We start from the raw sequence: 21,430 nt of genomic DNA, 5'->3' as shown, positions 1-21,430 counted from the left end.
TACGGACGCTCACCGGTGTGGGTTCTCATGTGTCTGGTGAGATTTTGCTGGGTGGTGAAGGTCTTGTCACACACCTTGCAACTGTAGGGACGTTTACCAGAGTGTTCGACAACATGCCTGTAATAACTACTGCCATAGGTAAATGATTTTCCACATTTCTTGCACTCATATGGATGTTTATGAGTTGTGTCAACGGTCTGCAACTGAGGCATCACTAAATTGTTTACTCGAGTACACGTCAAAATTCCCTTGTAACACTGCAAACAAAAATTATGACATACTCGTTTATCATTGCATTATTTGGGATCATAAGTTAAAAGCATAGAGAAAAAGATGACCCAGTGGCAAGTTAAGTTGAATATCAAAGATTTTTCAACAGAAGTCTCACCTATAGGTACTTATATATTTATGGTGATGAAGAATATTGCATTCTTACTCGTCCAATACCGTTTATTATAACAGGCAACAAGTAAACAAGAAACGTTTCCAAAAAATAAAACGAGTGTGGCAACTGAAAATAAAGTGCGCTAGTATATTATATAGGAACAGCTTACGTAAACATCTCTCAGGCACTTGATGAATTTTTACTTACAAAATACTCAACTCCTGTAAAACTGAATAAGCGAGCTCCAATAACTCCATATGCACGGGTTGAAGTACTGAAGGAAGGTATTACCACATTCGCGGTTTGTCTGAGAAGCGTCTTCTCGAATTTTTGCGTTCGAAATGAAAAAAACCGTCATGACGAGAACGGCTAGGTTAAAAATAACAAGGTCCAAGTTCGAGGTAAACGAAAATTCAACCATTCAACGGCTAAATGCAGTTGCGCAAAGGATAAAAGCCGCACACGATTGTTTGTGCCGACCGCCATTGGTAAGTTGGATACCTATACTATTCGCCATACCGTATTTACATGTAAAACGTTATGAATCAATCGAGGAATTTGTCAATGAAAACGAACAATATATTTAAGGAAAAATATAGAAGAGTGCAACAATTTTTTCTTACGTTTTATCTATCTTTATACTTAATTTCGTTTGACATAATAACATGAACAACAAAGTATGCATAAAGTCTAGGTACGTATTTTTATTGCACAAAACAAAATATACCCCAATTGAAATTTGTAATTTGTAACGCATCTGTTCCGAATGTATCAAGTATTTTACTCTAATACCTTATACACTTTGTTTACGTGCTTACGTTTAAAAACGGTAAGTCCCCGAACTACATAATAGGGCGATTTTACTGAACAGTGCCTGAGTGCCACTGTTCTGTTGTTTTGAACTCGGCACTCTCGAGAGATTTGTTCTTTCATTCTTTGTTCCCTCACTTACAAGTAAGCTCCGAGTTCCGAGTATAATAGCACATGCTGTTCAAGTCAAGAAGCAAATAAGTAATTAATTATTACTATCTTTGTGTCGTGAGAACATCTTATTAATAATACAGAGTAAATTTATTGTGTATACCAAATGTGATGATGATTTTTGTACGTTGATGGATAATTGAAATTCAAGCTGAACAGCATTGCTGGCTGTGAAGTGCTTTGAAGGATTGCACGAGAAAGTGAGTTTTTTCACTGTTTTTCTAATATTGAATACTTAAATGTATCATTGCTTGAGATTTTATTCGTTGTCATGTAACAGCAAGGTCCTTTTGAATCTTATGAAAATTTGCCTTTATGCGAGAGAAATGCATTGTTCTTAATATGCATTCTAAGTTTGAACGATTAATATTCATTGGACTTGTTTAAGGTGAGAGCTCAGAGCTCCTCCAAGCTATAGCCACGAACAAGTGTATTACCTCAATTTCCCCCTTTGCTTAAAAAATGCACGTTTTGAAAATTAATGACTATACAATATAGTGTGAGCAGTTTGTCTTTTGAACCCAAACTGTCCCATTGTAAAAGTTTTTACAAAGTTGAAAAAATTCGAATTGAAAGTCTTGCTTTGAGGCATCACTTCATAAGTACTATGGAAAATTTATAACTCAAAGCACACATTCACATCTTTCTTAGAAATATTCTTTTATCGTATCGAAGGACACATTTGTTACAAGATCATAATTGAATTCTAAAGATATATCTTGAGGAGTGAGTAGTACTAGGAAATTCGGTCGATGAAATAAATGTGAAGTCAAATTTTTGACAAACTTATATCTTATTTTTTTATGGATTAGCATACATTGAAATCGTTTTACAAAGTTTGATTTTTCACAGCCATTTTACACTAATTAACGCTATGAAGAGTATTCAACCCAAAACGATGAATAAAAATGAAAAAAAAAGTACATGTACAAAATGACAGGGTCATAGTTATAGGAGCCATAGTTAATTTAGTTACACATTGATGCATAAATAGATATTCTTTAAAGCCTGAGTTTTGAGAGACATAATGGTATCTTTTTTAAACTTTGAGATAGTAAATATGGTAATTGCCAATAGTTTTATTTTTCAATATTCCTACAAATTGTAGTCGTTGCACTAAACTAAAGTACAAACAGTAAGAGGCACATTTAACTAATATTGTTAGTGTAAGAAAGCATATGCTTACCAGCAATAACTGTTATGGTTAACATATTTTTAAATGAGTTTTTGTATCCATAAGGACTTTTAACTCTAAGCGTACGGATATGGTTATCAAGACATTTAAGGATAAAGTACTTGACACAAGTTTCACTGATGTATTTGCTGGTATGGATGCAAGTACACATGTTTAGATCCATTTTCCAAGCAAACTTGTTGCTACAGCCATTACATTGGAATAAGAGCTGAACACCGTTTATAAGTTTGTGCCTGTCAAGGTTACATCTTGTGTAAAACTTTAGAGTAAGTACATTAGCCCTGGTGTAAGAAAACATGAGTTTTGAGTTCGATGGTTGGAGAAAGTAGTTTATCCAAATTTACTGGTTACTCTTATCCATTCAGAGTCACTAATATTTTTGATAGTTGTAAACACCATATTCTCATAAAGAAAATATTTATATATACTCTGCAGCTGGGAGGATGCTGGTGTAGATGGATTAAAAATTATTTTTACAATACTTTTTTGTATGGTTGGCTTTTGTCTTTCAACGTCCTTCATGCTGTAGTGAATTTTTTAGCGAATTTCTTATGGATGACATTAGATGTTTATCATTCAGTCTACATAATGTAAAAATACACAACACAGTGGTGTTTACGAATTTTTAAAATCTCATTTGTAAATTTTTTAACTTGGAATTAAGTTTGAGGACTATTAATCCAGTAAGCGTGTGCTTATAACAGATGTTCTTGTACCAAAAAAGTCATGCGGATTATCTGCTACGTTATCTCCGTTTTATTTAAATTCTTCATGAAATTCTGTACACTACCTTATTGCAAAGGAGGGGCGAGGTTGAAAGTTGCATTTGTTCTTTTTCATGGTAATACGATTTCTGTTAACAAAAATGAACAAATCATATATTAGTCTATTACTATTTTATTTTTTAACTCAATAGTGTTGCAGAATAAAGATTTTCATTGTTTTAGTAGATGCAGCTCATTAATTCATTTAATTATTTGTACTATAGGTGAGTACGTAAAATAAAATAAAAATATACATAAAAGTATTCATGTAATAAAAAAAAATAAAAAAATAATAATAATAATGGCTAGTACAGTCAAAAAATTTACTTGAAACTTTTAACCTTTTTTCTGACAACACTATAAAAAATTTTGTATTTAAGTTTAGTATTCCTCAGTAGTATAGGTTGAAGTGAAGGGATAGTGTCCCCTACCGTTTGGACTTTGCATACCACTATTATATTGGGATTTAATAAAGGCAGTAGTCCAGTGACGTATTAATTTTTTCAATAATATCAATTGAATACTTTGGCTAACATTCAAAAAAATATATATATATATATATATATATTAGGCGTAAATGAGTTTTTAACAGTTGGTACTTAGTTTCCACGAAAACAAGTGTTATTTAATTAAGTTAAGGAGTCTCTCATATTGGAAAAGGCCTTTGTTTGAAATAATTAATTTTTTTTAATTATGTTATTTAATTTCCAATGTTCAAAATGATTGAAACTGAAAAATAATGTTGGTAACACATGTCAAATTTATTTGTAATTAAGAAATACTGAGGTCAATGTTGTAACTTTCGAAAAAATTGATTTTAAAAAATTACTATTTTGACTCCTAGCCTTATGTAAATCATCACAAATTTAACTATAATTCTGAATGTACGCGATGAACCTTAAACAAACAATCAAATTAATATAATAAAATACGAGTTTTTTTTGCTAGTAATCTATTAATACAAAAATTTAAAAAAAAGTGATCGGTTGTCCTCTGCAAATACGCAGATGATAATAAGGAAGTCTAATTTTCCTTTCGACAATATTTTATTGTTTTCAAAGTAGTTGCAATACGTATATTAAACAAATGATGTATAATTAAAAAAAAAGTAACTTTAACTTTCAAAAAATATTTATATACCTTTAAGGAGGTTTGGGAGAAAAGTTCAAAATGAAGAAACGTGCCAAAAAAATGTATGTTATATTTGAGTATGTAAGGAGTGCACATGAATTTTTCCAAATTTTTCACCAGTGGAAATTTTTGAGAAAAAAATTATAAAATATTGACAGTTTAACACGGTCTTTTATGAGAGAACCAGTTTTCTTTTTACTTGAAATTATGCTATATTAAAAGTGTGTTAAAATAAAAATAAAAAAAAATTTTTATAGATACGTTAGTAAAACAGAAAGATGCTCGACAAAAAAAATCAAGCCTTGCCAGGTATTTTTCAAAAATATAAGCAGTTACAGTCGTACAGTTTCAAGTTTGTAGAGTGCAAGAGGAGGTGCGCGGTGAAAGGGGGACTCCCCGTTCCTCGCCTCTCTGAATGATATAAGCAGAGCTATCAAGGGCTGTAGCCCTTAGCTCTTTAGAACAATAAATTCAATTCAATTCAATTCAATGATACTCCCAAACCTCCTTAAGGGGTCCCTCGCTAGTTATGGCACCACACGTCGATGCCACCTTAATTATTATAAATCAAGACCTTTTCTCCTGACACGTAGGACTCTTGAGACAAAAAAAAGTAACTATTTTGCAAGTATCTTTTGGAGTATTTTTGGAGTACCCGAAACGTGCATGTTTTTCAGAAATGATCCTTGCAGCTAAAATATTAAATCAGACGGAAAAAGAAGAGTTTTCATAATTGGTAAGCCGCACTAGTAATCGCACTTACGTCTTCGCGTAACATCTACATTTTGTACCTACTAGTTAACATGCAGCAAAAAAAAAAAAAAGTCAGGTTACTGCGACAGAAATACGTGGCAGCGAAAGAAACATCCAAATCTCTAACCCCTTGTAATTGACACTAAGTACATGTAATCGTAGCCATGTAAATTCTCAAAACATTCTCTCTAGCTCTGCTTTTTTACTTTTTGATCAAAATTACTTATTTGTACTTTTTTAATTGGTTCAAAATTTTAATATTAAATCATAAATATTTTTTTCTAAAACAATACTTGTTCAGTAGTGATTAAAACAAAATTTTTATTACTATTTTTAGGAAATAAAATAGAATATCTCATCAAAAATTAAATTTGAATAAAAGTAAAAGTTATGTGTAAGATTATCGGTAAAGATATTTTACAATCGATTATACCAAATATTTTCATCATACACACACATTACACTTAAAATCAAGAACAGTCATGATATTAACTTTTCACTAACTTCGTTAAGATTCATTCATGAACAATTCTATATTAACTATGTTAATAAATGCAACAATAATTTTATTTCTAATACACAAATCGTATAGCTAAAGTATGCCATGTTTCTTTTTTGTTTGTTTTTAATATCATACATAAGTAATACAAGTAATCGTTTTTTCTATGATTTTTTTTTAATTTTGCTACTTAATTTGCAAAAACTTAAAGAAACAAAAACTCTTGTAAGAATTTGATTTGTAAAATTATTTTTGTAATGGAAATACATTTGTTCTTGATACAATACAAACAAATACACATGTCTTATAAGTATTAATTTCAAAAAAATCATTTAATGTTTTTGGTATATTATAAAAATTGCTGTATTTCTATCATTTGACACACTGTGACAGCTTATTCCATATCAAAAACATTCAATGGACTCATATTTATTGGAATTAATAGTTCAAAGGTTTGAATTAGATACACCATACATCTTGACAAGTTGTGTAATACTTTTTGAGTAATTGGAAAGAAAATTCGTAAATAATCGTTTTAAATACGTTATATTTTTTTGTATAACATTTACATTCTATATAATCTATTCATTATTATGAAACAACATACATATAATTAATACTTTTTGTTCAAAAGTAAAAAATTGGTGTTACTACAATTATTTTTTTAAGAAAATGATATGATTTTTAATTAATGACTCATAATAGACTAAATTAAAAGGAACGCCATAACTTTTCTCTGTGTTAAGTATAATGTATTTATAGAATGAAAATATTCTCTATGATATATATTATAAAACATCCTTACCAACAATGGTATTGCATAATTTTTACTTTTGGTGGTATAACAATTAAGAATTAAACTTTAACCAATCCCTTCACCTTTAGATCTCAAACTCCTACCAAGGGGTACTAAACTTGAAATTTTTTTTACAATTTAAAACTTACTTTATCATATGCAAGACAACTAAAGTTTTAATTTAGTTTAATGAAGTAATAGTGCAATATGTTCTCATGCACTGAATTCTTCGACTCTGTCATCAAATGGTACTGAAAATTAAACACATTTCTCAATTCTTTTGAACTTGGTAAAAATACGCTTTGAATTCACACAATTTTAATAAAACTTACACTTACACATTTGATTGGTGCACTTTTAATTTTATATTAATTTTGTAAATCTTACAGCCCTGACCTTTAAACTATTAACCAGATAGCATAGAGTACTCGTGATGACAATTTACTTTTATAATGTTTACTTTTTCCACGCAGGTATTAGACACGTGCATGCTATGTTGAATAAAATAGGTTAGGACACAGATACTATCTCTCTTTTCCTCTCTACATAATAGTATTCCCTGCGAGGGGTACTGAAGCACTGGTCAATCTACAGTACACTTAAGCGGGAAATTCAAAATATATTTTTTTCTTCCTGTTCTAACATAAATATAATGGAAGTCATTTGAATTCAAAAGTTAATGATATTAATGTAATTGTTATCCAGTTAATGATATAATTTCATTTTTTACTGCGTAACGGCAGTATTTTTGTTAATTCTATCATCTTTAAAGGATACTTTATATTTATGCTTAATCAAAAATGCAACCACTTACGGTGGAGAAAAATTTGGTTAACTGAAATTTTAAAGGTAGTTGGATATAAGTTACAGATAATATAAAATAGTTACAGCAACCATTTCCTTATTAGGTCAACCAATAAATTTGGTGTTGCATTACACAACCGAATTTTGGTTGGACCAACCAATTTTTTTTTCATGTAAATGTAACGTTTATACTTGTGAAACAAATTTTGTTACACTAATCAGTTATGCTAGAGTACTCTACTTTGATTCTAAAACTTACATATTAAAAACATATTTATATCGTGCTATCTCAATATTTAATTTTTTGTCCATTACAAATTTTCCTTCATAAAGAAGCAAACATTGTATAGTAGTCACGTTTTGTATGCAAAAGTTTAATTTTTGAACAAATTTGAATACGTGTTGATTTAAATTTTGTAGAAACAAATACAGTTTTGTTGTTGATTTAAGTCTTTTTTTTAAACAATTTTTTTCTCTCTCACATTTATTATAATGCTAGATGCAATCTTTCATACTGAGTATATTTGATTATTTTTGCCTGTTTTATGTATATTATAGCGTTAGATTAATTTTTTTTATTTATTGTAAAAGTGTTAATTGATATTAATTTTATCATTGTCGCATATTGCCAAAGAAAAAAAAATTAAAGAAACATTATTATATAAAGAAAATATGCTCATAATATTTATTTAAACCAACAACGTTTATTTACATTTTGGATTTAAATAAATTCAGAAGCTATGTAATTTGCTCCAATAAAAAATATCACTCGTATCTAAGTCTACTTGATAACTCATGGTACATCTAAACATAAATCTTAGAAAAAGCTTGCCATTTTGTTTTTCTACCAATTTTGTTATAAGTAATTAAAAATTTAGTAAAAAATTTAGTAAAATTTTTTATTTATCTATTTATTTTTTAAAATTTTACCTATAATAAGGCATACAATATATGTTGTTGTTGTAGCATTTCATTGAGCTTATTTAGTCATTATAAAGTTTCAAGTTGTTTTATTGTTCTGACCAGGGAACGAGGTACACATCAATTTCTAATTTTCGATCTCTAATTAACGTTGACATTTCACTTGCGAGCGATATTGATGCTAAGTGAGTTGTGCCGCTGCACTGGAGAGTGAGTCATAAGGTAAAACAGCCATTACTGGGACACTTACAGAAACCGAACGACCAAGATCCTTATTAAAACTGAAAAGTGTGTGTTTTTGAAATAATTATTGTGTGATAACGTTGGCCGAAGGTTATTTTTTAAATAAAATAAACAATTTATTTGATAACTCTTTTTAAATTATTAAAAATAGTGTTTAGTTAGAGGAAGTCAATGGACCCGAAGTGGGACACGATTTTTATGAGTTGTTCTTTAAGTGGGACAAGATATGCCAATAGTGGAACAAATAACAATAACTCTTAATTTTAATAAATAACTGTATGAACAGTATTGAATAAAGATTTTTATAAACAAAAAGTAAAAATTGATAAAATACGTAGGCTGGCGATTACAAACGCAAAAAAATGATAAATGGAAAATAAATTCTAGACATGTGCTCATATGGCAACTAAGCATTTTTGTACTGAAAGTTGTAGCCTAATTATTTACTTACTGAACATAATCAAGTAAAAAACTGACACAATAAAGCTTGCCCGATACTAAACATACTGCCATCTCAAAGTATATTATATTCACGGATTTAATCAAAAGATATTAAAATAAACATAGACATGCATTTTCGTATCATGTGTTGAAAGCATAGGCAAGCATCAACTGCTGGTGTTTTGAGGTTAAGCGCAAATTTTACATTTTTTTGAGGTGAGCTGCGACTACTAGCGCCGAAGAGCCCGTATAAATGTGAATGAAGTGGCTAAAGTTGAAACTAAAACCTTAACCATTTTACGCGTTCAAAAGAAAAGCACGAAAATTTAACGCCATTATATTATGTAAAAAAGCATCAAGCGGCAATTACTGAAACTAAAACCTTAGCCACGGGGCCCACCTTGAATATCGGATATTACGATCCAAAATTCTGAATCAGTACTTAATTTGTCTTAATAAATAGTATTTACATATAATCGTTTAAAATTTAAGCGGTATTAATAAATATCAACTTAATAGTCACACCTTTGACTCGGGAGTCATGAAAGAACCACCTTAATACTTCTAACAGGTTCATCGTAAAAAAAAAAATTTTTGAAAACAATTAACAATTTCAATTCATGAAATAATAAACCGTGCCTAAAAAGCAGTACTCACGAGCAAACTGTTCAACTTGAAGTCCATCCTCTATTTAGCTCATTAGCCGCATGAAAGTGAGACATGAAAAATCGCAAAAGCCTCGTTAACCTCGAAACTAATACAAAAGGACCAAAAAAAATGTGGGCACTCTCGAAAAATTCAACACAGTCAAATCATGGACAAGGCAAGAAGTCTCCATTGGCAATGAAAACGCAAAGAAGTGGTGCGAGTGTTTTTTTTTTTTTTCAGGAAACAAAGAAGAGGAAGTGACGGAGTCAAACAAAAATATGAATGAACAAACGGGGGTAGAATTAGTGTACGCGCAGTCAATGCTCGAAAGCTACGCGTGAACGACCGGGACCCTCTTGACAAATTTCAACAATGGATGGCATTTCCCTCCCGCACGCACGTGCGTGTTCTCTCTTCTCCATCGCATTATACGGTGGAAGAATCGAAGAGCGCGTGCATGCGGTCAATTGATCGGCTGGAGTGTGGGGGGGGGGGTGTCCTTTGGGGAACCGTTTCACGGGCGTATGGACACTCGAGAGTTCCTTTCTGGGCTTCCTCGTTTTCTGGAAAGTGGAACACAATGTGTCGGGAGCGACGTATACGCTCGATATTATTGTGGTTTTGAGTGAAAAATTACCGCCGAATTTGTCTGGGATCACTCACGGCAGCCAGCACCCTTATTGGGGTTACTTTTTTTTCGTGCATCATCTTCGGGTGAGAGCGTGGGTGGGCTCTTAAGAGAGCAAAAGGACGAGTGGCGTGAAATATTTCGGGCGCGAGCCCTGGATGTTCCGATTGTTATATATTCTCTTCCCGTTCGGGGGGAAATTTAGAATTTATTAATGACACCCGGCTATTGTGACTTGTATTATTTTTATATTGGGAGGAGCAATGCGGTTACTTGGTTCAAGTGGGGAATTTATTTTGCGATAGAATTTCACAAAGTACAGGACTACTAACATTATTTTAATGCGATTTAAGTAGTGAAGGGAAATTTAAATAGTTTATTTGATGAGACGGTGGATTTCAAAGGTGTATTAATTTTCAGCATGAGAATATTGGATTATTTTTAAGTTTGTGATTACTTTCAATTGTAAACTAGTGAGAGTTACTATAATAGCAATAGAAACTGATACATCTAATTCGTTGTCTGAAATAATAAGGTTTTTCCAAAAAAAAATTAAATTTGATTTGTCAGGTATCAAATTAAAATTTAAAACTTGTTTTTTTTTTTTTTTTTTTTATTCTCTTTACTTTTTTTTATTTGGGAGTGAATATTGTATGACATCACCAAGGTGATAAATTCTATTGCTTTGATAATGCCATGAACAACTTTACCAGGGTTGTATATTCGTCAATTTTTGTTTATGTGCAAAAATAAACAATTGATCCAATATTTTTCAACAATCTGCTTAAAATACCTTAATAAGATGGATTACTTTTTTGCATACTCGTTGTATCTCATCATTAAATCTAAGTGTAAATTAATCGTAGATACGTACGAGATTCTTTTATTAGTACGAGTATTAATCATCAGGATTTTTCTTGCTCAAGATTAAAACTGCTATACTAAATTTATACTATAATTTATATTCTATATTAAGCTAACCAATAATCCAGAGAATATATATATGTATGTATGAATGTATGTATATGTATATCTGGTAAAGGTAAATTTTGTAATTGATAAAACTATTCTTATTAAACTTACCAAGGTTTCTTAGGTTACCTTATGCGTATTTGCTATTTACTTGACTTTTTATTTTAAAAAATCAATGAGATTTAGGTAAAGCTTCCTTTTTACATCTTGATTTGGCTTATGCTGAATAACAGAGTTATGTGCTATGGAAAAAGGTGAAATATAGTTATAATCGTCGCGAATTTTTATATCATTAACATCAAAATTTATACTTGAGATCACCAAGTCACTAGATCACCACATCAGTTTTTATATGTTAAAAAAAATGTTAAAGTGGATTTAGTGTGTGTTGATCAAGAAAAAATCATAAGACACTTGATACTTTCTATTGAGCGTAAATTAAATTCTTATGATACTAATGAGAGTGAAAGCGCTAGCTCTGCATTATTTTTAAGTATTTCGCTACTAAAGTAAAAAAATATCTCAACTTCTTTTTTTTAATAATGCCTTTAAATAGTTTAGAAAAAAGTGTTATCTGCAGTAATAATATACATTTTTCCATTCCATTTTAATGTAATGCGTATTTACAATAAATTTTTAAGATGAGTTTTTTATGAGAATTTTAATAAGAAATAGTGTGCCCTTGTACTCAGGCATCAATTTATTCTAAGAAAGTAAATTGTTCCAAAACAAAATGATAAGCAATAGCAAGAAACGAAAAATGGATGTACATTTTAGTCAGTTCAAAGAATAAATCAAGCTCGTAATTAGCGATATTTATTCTTTAAAGTTACAAACGATTTTTCTTAACTTTTTTTCTATAAAATAGCTAGTTATTTCATACATAATCTTGTAAAATAATAAAATGAGACTTATCTTATAGAGAAAGTAAAAAGATTTAATCATCACTGGACTGCTCTTAATACCTATTAAATTGTCATAATTTTTCAGTAATTATTACAAAAAACGATTGTAAAGCTAGAGTTGTCACTATATTTTACGTAATATGTAAAAAAAATGTCGCATACCGTGTGAAAAATATTTTAATTTATAAATAACTTCTTTTACATCTCGTACATCTGTATAGTGATTAAGTCATTCTTAATTTCTCGTATTCTGTTGAAATCTTTTCTTTAATTATCGTCAGTTTAAAAAAAATTGTTTACAAAAAAACGTCATATACTAAAAAAAGTGTTATCTGCAGCACGTTCTATTGTGGGTTTTTCCCTATCATTACGACCAACGTACTGTAAATGCATTTGTGCTCGTAAAGTGGTTAAGTTAAAAATAGCTACTAAAATTAAAAGTAAATCATTTATTAACAAATAATTATTAAGGGATTTTTATTAAAAATGGTAGTTTTCGTTGGATAAGCGCCATCGCCTCTGGGGCTATTTTGCGGCCCAAGGGTTCGTAAGGCTGCCCCGAAGGGATGAAGCTTATGTCGCGTATACCATTTTTCCTACCGAGAGCACACTCGACCCTCAAAAACGCCCGAGGTCGGAAAAAATCTGTACGCATTACCAAAAATTTTATTCAATGTCATTTTGTTACGTTTGCAATTGTGAAATTTTTCCTTTTCCTTATCTATTACTTCTCTCTTACTTTTTTTAAGTTTGGTCAGTAGACAATTTTAAAATATAAATTTAAAAAACAAACACTACACTCATTTGAAAAAACGAGCTGTGTGTAAATGTAACCTGTGCTATCAGGGTAAGGCTACTTCTTATTCTGACAAGTACAGTAATTTGAAAGAAGTACAAATAAACGAATCCTATTACATCAACAAATATTATACCTTGTTGTAACTCACAAAAAAAAATAATACGTATGTAACTATATATGACGAATTTGTTTTATTTGGCTAAGCTATTCAATTAAATTGTTAGGGACTTCGTTCTATTGGGAAAAAATGTATCTTTATACTTCTTTAGGCAACGAAAAATGTATTTATCCAAACAAAAAGAGAAAAAAAATGTGTGCTGTGATAAGTTAAACCCGATACCCCTCATTTTTTCTATATAAATCGTGTATCTCAAATTTTAATTCTTTCAGTCAATAAAGTTCTTTTAGTGCATACAAAACGTATTAGCATACGCTGCAGTTTAGTTTAATTTATTGGGTGACGTACATAACAACTATGTATTTAAGAGTGTTAGCTCTTCTTTCGAGTATTATCCTGATTTCAGCTCTTACAAACGAGAATAAATCCAAGCCCTTGACAGATCAGGTAAGATTAAAGTTTTTTTTAAGAAATATACTTTACTGCAGGTAATCAGTCAGTAAGTGGTGGCTCATTTTTTTCTTGTGTATGATTTAACTATTAGCTTTCGATTTAGATTTATCATTTTTACAGGAAAAAAGTAACTTAAAGTCGCAAGTAGAATCGATGTCTCAATATCAAAATGATTTTATATTATACTGCAATACCGTAAGAGCTCAAATATATTCCAACATCGAAGACCAAGCGAAAAATGTGCATCAATATTCAATTGATTCATATACTCAAGAAATGCACCAGTTGTTCGAAATAGCATTCAATGCAGAAATAGAATTTAATAAGGAGTACAGTAAAACCCTGGAAATTTTTAAAGGTTTTGAAAACCAAGCCGTAGATAAACAGCAAGAAATACAGAAAAAAATCACATATTTCCGCAACAACATAAATCGTCGTGTAAATGAAGTTCGTGACAAATATTTATACATATATAAACGTATGAGTGAGAAATATACATTAAAACCCAATACAAATATTATGATTTTGCTAGACTACCAGAATTGAATGTAAATGTAATTATGAACTGCAGGAATAAGGTGGCTTGGACGTTGTGTGCTGTACCAAGCGAGGGACCCTTTGAGGTTCTATGGATTATGAAAAATATTCTTTGTTCATTTTTATGATAGTTGAATAATAAAAGCGCATATTCAAATTCCAGAGTTTCATTGGCCTCAAGAATATAAAATATCGATAAAAAAAAAAAAAAAACTCATTACTTTAATCTACTTATGCGCAGGATACTATGAATCACTTATCTTCTAATTTTCTGAAAATATAAGTGATCTTCATATAATTTTCACAATTCCTAAAGGTTACTTATAAAAAAAGATACAAATACAATTTTTATTTTTGTGAAGGTTTGTCATTTACTTTCGGAATTACAGTCGTTTTAGTAATAAATCCTATAAGACTGCGTGTTAAATTGGTGAGTTTTTAGTTTCCGAAAACTAAATTGGTTAACCCTAGTATTTTTTTACAGCAAATTAATTAGGTACACTTTATTTACATTACTTCAAAATTTCAGAGATTATCATCATCCCAATAAAAATCGTCTAAGCCACTTTAAAATCATATTCTTTGGCGTTACCTTTTATATGATGTACAGAATAAAAAAAAATAATTTTTTTTTTTGTTTTTAACCAAAGCCTAATGTTTTCATAGTAATGCTCAGCTTTAATAATATTATTGTCTTATTGCATGAATTTCCAAGGACGCTGATCAATTTATACTGCTAAAAATATTGGTATTAATGAGAAAAATATACCTTTTTTATATGTATGTATCAATCTTTTAATGTATTCTTTGATACGGAACTGCTAAACTTTTATTTTGTTGAAAATAAAAATTATCTTGAAAAATACTAAAACAAGTTTAAATACTCTACTGTATGTTCGCATACTGTACAACCTTTTTTTCAACGAAGTTTCATTGAAATCAGAGCCTTGTATTCTAGTAGCTCACGAATTTTAACAAAATTAAGTAATTAGAGTCTAATACATACTTATTTGTTGTGTATCTACATAAATAAGTGTCAATGAATGTTTTGACATGCTTTTTAAACTTTAAAAGTGCATCAGTGTCGAATATTCTTCAAATAAATTGAAATTTCGAGGAGAAAAGTGAGATTTGTGATGTCACATGGGTGGTGTGTGAGACTTAAGTAACAAGCCCATTTTCCCTCTGAATTTACACTTAGTCTCATTGAATTTAGTATTAATTTAAGAACACTTTAAATGTAAGGGCACCCAGACAGTACAAAGAGTTATTTTAACTAAACACAAACAGTTAAACTCGAGTTGGTAATAATTTTAGAGATTCTTGGAAAAAGCACCGTCATCGCTTAATAAATACATATTCTATTATCAAAATTTCTAATAATGTCGTCATTTTAGAGTAGAATGGAGCATGAAACGGTAAGTTACGGGCATTTAAAGTGCAAATGCAAATTCCTGATTTGCTCAGTATCTTTTTTTTTTTTTTTTTCCTCTCTTTGAGTGTTATCAAGTTCATTAATCTTTATTTAAAAAGTAAGAGAATACATGTTTTCATGTTTTTAGTTATTAGTTGACTGTCATCTACGAGTTTATTTTACTTATCTAAGAATTTAACTTACGTTTCTTTATTTACAGTTTTTTGGTTATTAAGTACATCTTTCTCATGTCAATTCTCATCAATTTTGTCGATAAAAAAAAAAAAAAAAAAAAAAAAAAACAGTTACAAAAAGCCTTTTTTTTTAAACTAAGTTGGCTTACATTGAGTGCTGGAGTTAAATGTTGTTAAATGGTTACAATTCTTTTTGAAAAGTTGAGTTAAACTCAAAAATTATTGTAAAAATGTGTCGCAGGAATTCTTGAATATTACAATTTGTAGTAAGGATTGCAAAATTCAATTATTCATATCAGTTTTTATGTATTAGAAAAAATTGTTAAAGTGAGTCTTGTGTATCGATTGAAAGTAATTTATAAGACACTTGATAATTTTTGTTGAGCCTGAATTAAATTTCTGTGATACTAATAGTAATGAAAGCGCTAGCTCTGCATTATTTTTAAGTTATGCGCTACCTGAGTAGAAAAAAATATTTCATTATTTGAAAACATCACATTTCAACATATTTTGAAAAATTAATCAACTACAGTAATAATAACGTTTTTGGAATGTATTTTAAGGTTGTAAGTTTTTATTATAAACTTTTATGACAAATTTTTGAAATAATGCGCCCTTAACACTCATGCATCAGTTTATTGTATAAAAAGTGAAATTTTTAAAATTTACGATAAGCATTATTGATAAAATTTTATTAATTCGTTACAAACTTTTACTTTTTAATCACGGCAGATAGCTGGTAAGGCATTTAGTAAAATCTTAATAGACGTTACACGTGATAAAATAAATTGTACCTTTGTTCATCGAATAGTCATAATTATTTTTGAATTTCTGGAGTGGGATTAGCTATTTAGAAAAAAATTGTATTGTCTCTGAACTGGTATTAATAACTGTTAAACTGTCACAATTTTCGAATAATTGTCGCAAATGTGTAAAAAATATTGATAAGTTTTTTATTCAGTTTAGACATTATTTTAATTAGTGAACTATTTCTAATGCTTCTCTTGAACTTATGTAATAATTAGCTATTACAACCCAACAGAAGAAAATTAAACTTACTAGTACTGTAGGCAAAAAAACAAATTTTCATTAAATTTTTATCAAACAGTAAAAAAAAAAAAAATTGTGTGATAGGTTGAATATGATAACCACACATTTTCGAAAAAAATCGTTAATTTTGAATTCCAATTCTCTGAGTTAATAGATTAAATACATAAACGTATTAGCGTACCCGGCAGTTTAGTTTGATTGCTTGGGCGATGTACATCACAACTATGTATTCAAATATATTCGTATTTTTTTTAAGTGTGGACTTGATTTCTGCCTATACAATCAAGAATAAATCCAAGTCCTTGACAGATCAGGTAAGATTAAAGTTTAAAAAAAAAATTTAATTCACTGCAGGTTATTCAATCGGTGAATAATGGGTCATTTTTTTCTTGTCTGTGATCTAACTATTAGCTTTAGATTTAGATTTATCATTTTTACAGGAAAAAAGTGACTTAAAGTCGCTAGTAGAATCGATGTCTGAGTATGAAATTGAATTTTTAATATACTGCAATGCCGTAAGAGCTCAAATATATTCCAACATCGAAGACCAAGCGAAAAATGTGCATCAATATTCAACTGATTTACATACTGAAGACATGTACGACTTGTTGAAAGAAGCAATTAGTTCAGAACAAAGATTTATTCAAGAATTTAGTATAATTCGGTATATTTACAAAGGTTTTAAATATCAAAATGATGATAAGCAAATAGAAATAAAGAGAAAAATCACAATTTTTGCCAACCATATAAACCATCGTGTGAATGAAGTTCGTGACAAATATTTATACATATCTATTCATATGCGAGAGCTAGGTTATAGAATTAAACCAAATACGAATATTATGATTTTGCTGGACTATAACAATATATTTACCTAAAAAATAAAAAATACCATTGTTTTAAGTAAAAAGTGCATTTAATAAAACTAAAACAAGTATGCATACTCAATAAGTACATACGTGTTTTTAACTATAACATACATCTTAACTCTTACGCGGTTTCATACTCTGCACATCTATAGATATATTAACAAACTCACAAGACAACAAATGACAGATCATACGAAGAACAATCACACATGACACGCATATATACAGACTCATGGATATACTAATACATCCATAAACCAGGAGTGCAGGTCCTGGCGGGCCCTGGCGCCCTCCGGATTGAGCTTTACACCATACATTCCTAATTACCATCAGAGTTTTCATCCTCATACGCTGCAGTGTTTTAGAAACATAGGGAGCTATCAGGATAAGTCTAAGTCTTTCTAGTGTATCTGTAGAATTACATGTATATGAGGTCATATTTTTGTAGGCAATATTTTTAGTTTGATTTATGGAGTGATTCCCATAACGACGATGTATTCAAAAATATTGATGATTCTTTTGGGTGTTGGCTTGATTTCAGCCTATACAATCAGGACTGAGTCTTTCCTAGACCATGTAAGATTGAAATTTCAATTAAAATGAATATTTTACTGTGGGTTTTTCAATCAATGAATGGTGGATCATTTTCATCTTGTCTGTGATTTAAATGAAACATAGCTTAGCAGCCACTGTAGCAGCGGTCCCATCAAATACCAAATTCTGCTTTGGGTACCCTCAAATCTAGAACAGGTACCCATTCGTTTTACTAAATTGGGTCTAGTCTTTAGGGTAACCAGAGTAGAATTTGTTATTTACTGCTGCAATTTGGCTGCTTGTTTCAGCCTTCACGTGATCTTTGTATTAATTTTTTAAGTTTGATTTATTATTTAACAGGCAAAAAGTAATTTCAAATTGGAAGTAGAATCACTTACTCATTATAAAGATGAGGTTAACTCATACTGCTATGTCTTGAGAACTCAAATAAGTTCTAGTATTGAGAATCTAGCAAAAAATTTGCATCAATATTCAATTGATTCATACACTGAAGAAATGTATCGGTTGTTCGGAAACGCATTGCGTGCAGAAAAAATATTTGATGAAGAATACATCAAAATTCTGAAAATTTTCAATGGGTTTGAAAACCAAGATGTAGACAAACAACAAGAAATACAAGAAAAAATCACAGTTTTTTGTAATAACATAAATCGTCGTGTAAATGAAGTCTGCGATAAATATTTATATTTATAAAGACCTAGGTTATGAAATAAAACCTGATACGAATATCATGATTTTGCTAGATTACCACAATTAATTTTAAATGTGGTTGTAAACTACAGGATTAAAATCATATTCTTTGGATGTGCGTTTTACACTAAGATGTACAGCGTAAAAATAAATAATTTTCTTTTTTCTAAGCTCAATGTTTGCAAAGTAGTAATACTTAGCTTTTTAAAAAGATTGTAATCTCGACGTTTAAATTTCCAATACTGAAGTTGAGAATACACGTTTTTGCCAACATCTAACCTTGTAATTTATTCTTTGATAGAGTAATGTCATTTATTTGGAGATGGAAAGTAAATCCAAAAAAAACAATGCGAGTCCATGTACACTACTGTGAGGTTATGTTTGTTTAAACAATATTTTTCTCGATATTTTTGTAAACCTTGATTTTCTGAATAAAAGTTTTGACGTGCCTTTTTAACTTTAAAAATACATTGGTGTCGAATTTTCTTAATACAATTTGAAATTTTAAGGAGGAAAGTGAGATTTGTAATGTCACATGGGTGGTGTGTAAGACTTTAGAAACAAGCCCATTTTTCCTCTCAATTTAAACTTAGTCTCACTGAATTTAGTGTTAATTAAAAAATACTTGTAATGTAGGGGTACCTAGTTGATTAAAAAAGTTATTTCAATCCATGACAAATAGTTAAATTTGGGTTGGTAATAATTCTCAGTGATTGTTAAAAAGTACCGTCATCGCTCAATAAATACATAATCTATCATTGAAATTTCTAATGATATCGTAATTTTAGGGAAGAATGGAGTATCAAAAGTTGAGTTACGGGGATTCAGTGTACAAATACTAATTGACTGATTTTTTTTTCCTCTTTTAATAGTGTTACCAATCTTTGAAACCTTTACTTTAAAAAGTAAGAGAACACATGATTTATCATTTAGCTGACTATGATCTACGGGTTTATTTATCTTTATTAGAAATATAACTCTCTGCTCTTTATACCAAGTTGTTTATTTATTAAATCCTCCTTGCGTGTATACTCATCAATTTTTCTACAAGTGAACAAAAAAAAAACAATTCCAAAAAATCTTATCTATACTCACGCTCTCATGCGTTCCCGTTCAATTCTTCAAAATCAGTTTGAGCACGCGGCGATCGATCACCCCTCCCCTAGGGGCGAATCGTTTCCACCGTGCGTACAAAACTATCGCTTAAACAGCGCGAAGAAAAATACATGTAATAACGTCATGAAAAATTCAATGCCGCAAGACTGAGCCAAGCAATACGCGTATAATATGATGTATAATATGTACACATCATGGGCGATGCAGGAGGGACCGTCCAATATGGCTCCCCGTTACGAGCAATAAAACCATTGTGCGTGTGAGAGATAGTCCGCCGGTCTGCTCCCGGCGGAATCTTTATATTGCATTATATTAGCGCTAAGTACTTGGGCACACACACACATGCACGTACGTACGTGCGGGAGAGCAATGCTCGACAATAGTTTGTACTAGCATTATCTTTTTTGATTGCGTGTGTACGTGCGTTAGCGCGCGTGTATATGTGAGTCGATGAAAAGGGGGATGAACTAGGAGTGCGGACGCAGTAGACCCCGTGCAAACAAAACTTGCATGGGGTGTACCTATGTGTACCGAAGTTCTGTGATGATTGTTGTACGTACGTTTGTTGGCTTTGATGATTATGGCGTTGTTTTGAAATTATTGTTGCCAGACGAGGCAGGTATACCTTTGTTCTTTTTTAATTGTCATTACGTGGTTGTTGTGGGAAATGTGGGTTACAGTTTGTTTTGAGGGAAAGTAATGGCTTTAAATAATTTGCAAAGTTGTATTTCCCTGTCTAAGATGAAGTACAGTGTAGTCGAATGTTTCAATGGCTATAGTTTTGATGACTAATTTTGTATACCTGTGTTAACTACAGTAGTTTGAAAGCCTTCTAAGGAGCTTATGTTTTTGGGCGGTTTGCGCGTGTGCAAAATAAATGATTGTGTCAAACCTCCGGGTCACAAGACAACATCGCAAAGTAACTTTTAATTGTACTTGTAACATTTTAATTACTTGAAATAAAAAAATATGTTGAGGTTTCAACTTTTTGTGTGAATAACAATCGTAAAAACTGTAATACGTGATCTTTCATTTTTATCCCCAACACTAGATTATTTGTTGCTTCTTATGAGTATAAAATATTTGGATTTTTTAAAATGTTCTCATCTACAAAATTACAAGCTAGAAATTTTTATTATCATACCATTTTTTTCTTCTTAATATCATAATTACCTTACTATCCAATTACTGGTTTCAATTAGGCTGTGCTCAGGTGTATTTGACACTCAACGTCATATTCATTTTGGCATTTAGTAGCAGTGGAATTAGCCTGCATATAATAATTATACGTCAAGATTATTTTACGCGCATACTGTGCATTGTGTATCTGGTTACAAGAGCATGGTAACAAGTTAATATCAGCCATCACGGAGTGCTGCGTGGGCAGCGTAAATGTCATGCCAGGCTTGATGATGTAGCTGATACGTGTAGAGGAATAGGACGGAGGGGAAGCAACCCGCAAACTGGTCTCCCGATGTAATTAGTTGTACGAATCTCCCGAGCTAACAGAAGCCATGCAAGGCTCACGAGACAGAAACACAAAATAACTGCTCTGAGATTTTATTGATA

General features: G+C 30.6%; 1 protein-coding gene across 2 annotated transcripts in view; it reads left to right on the top strand.

The window, feature by feature from the left end:
- Nucleotides 1-1,154: 1,154 nt before the first annotated feature.
- The window catches only part of LOC106647423 (uncharacterized), a 132,803-nt gene continuing 112,527 nt past the window's right edge, over nt 1,155-21,430 (top strand). For both annotated transcript variants that reach the window (XM_089597645.1, XM_089597646.1), the window contains exon 1: nt 1,155-1,566. The gene's annotated coding sequence lies outside the window, so the exon portion shown is untranslated. The remainder of the gene's footprint in view (nt 1,567-21,430) is intronic.

Source organism: Copidosoma floridanum, unplaced genomic scaffold, assembly GCF_036245765.1.
Source record: "Copidosoma floridanum isolate Cflo_tuat_1 unplaced genomic scaffold, Cflo_Japanese_pri ptg000035l, whole genome shotgun sequence".
NCBI lineage: Eukaryota > Metazoa > Arthropoda > Insecta > Hymenoptera > Encyrtidae > Copidosoma > Copidosoma floridanum.
Note: the sequence above shows the minus strand (reverse complement) of the source record. Positions and strands in the feature narration are given on the sequence as shown.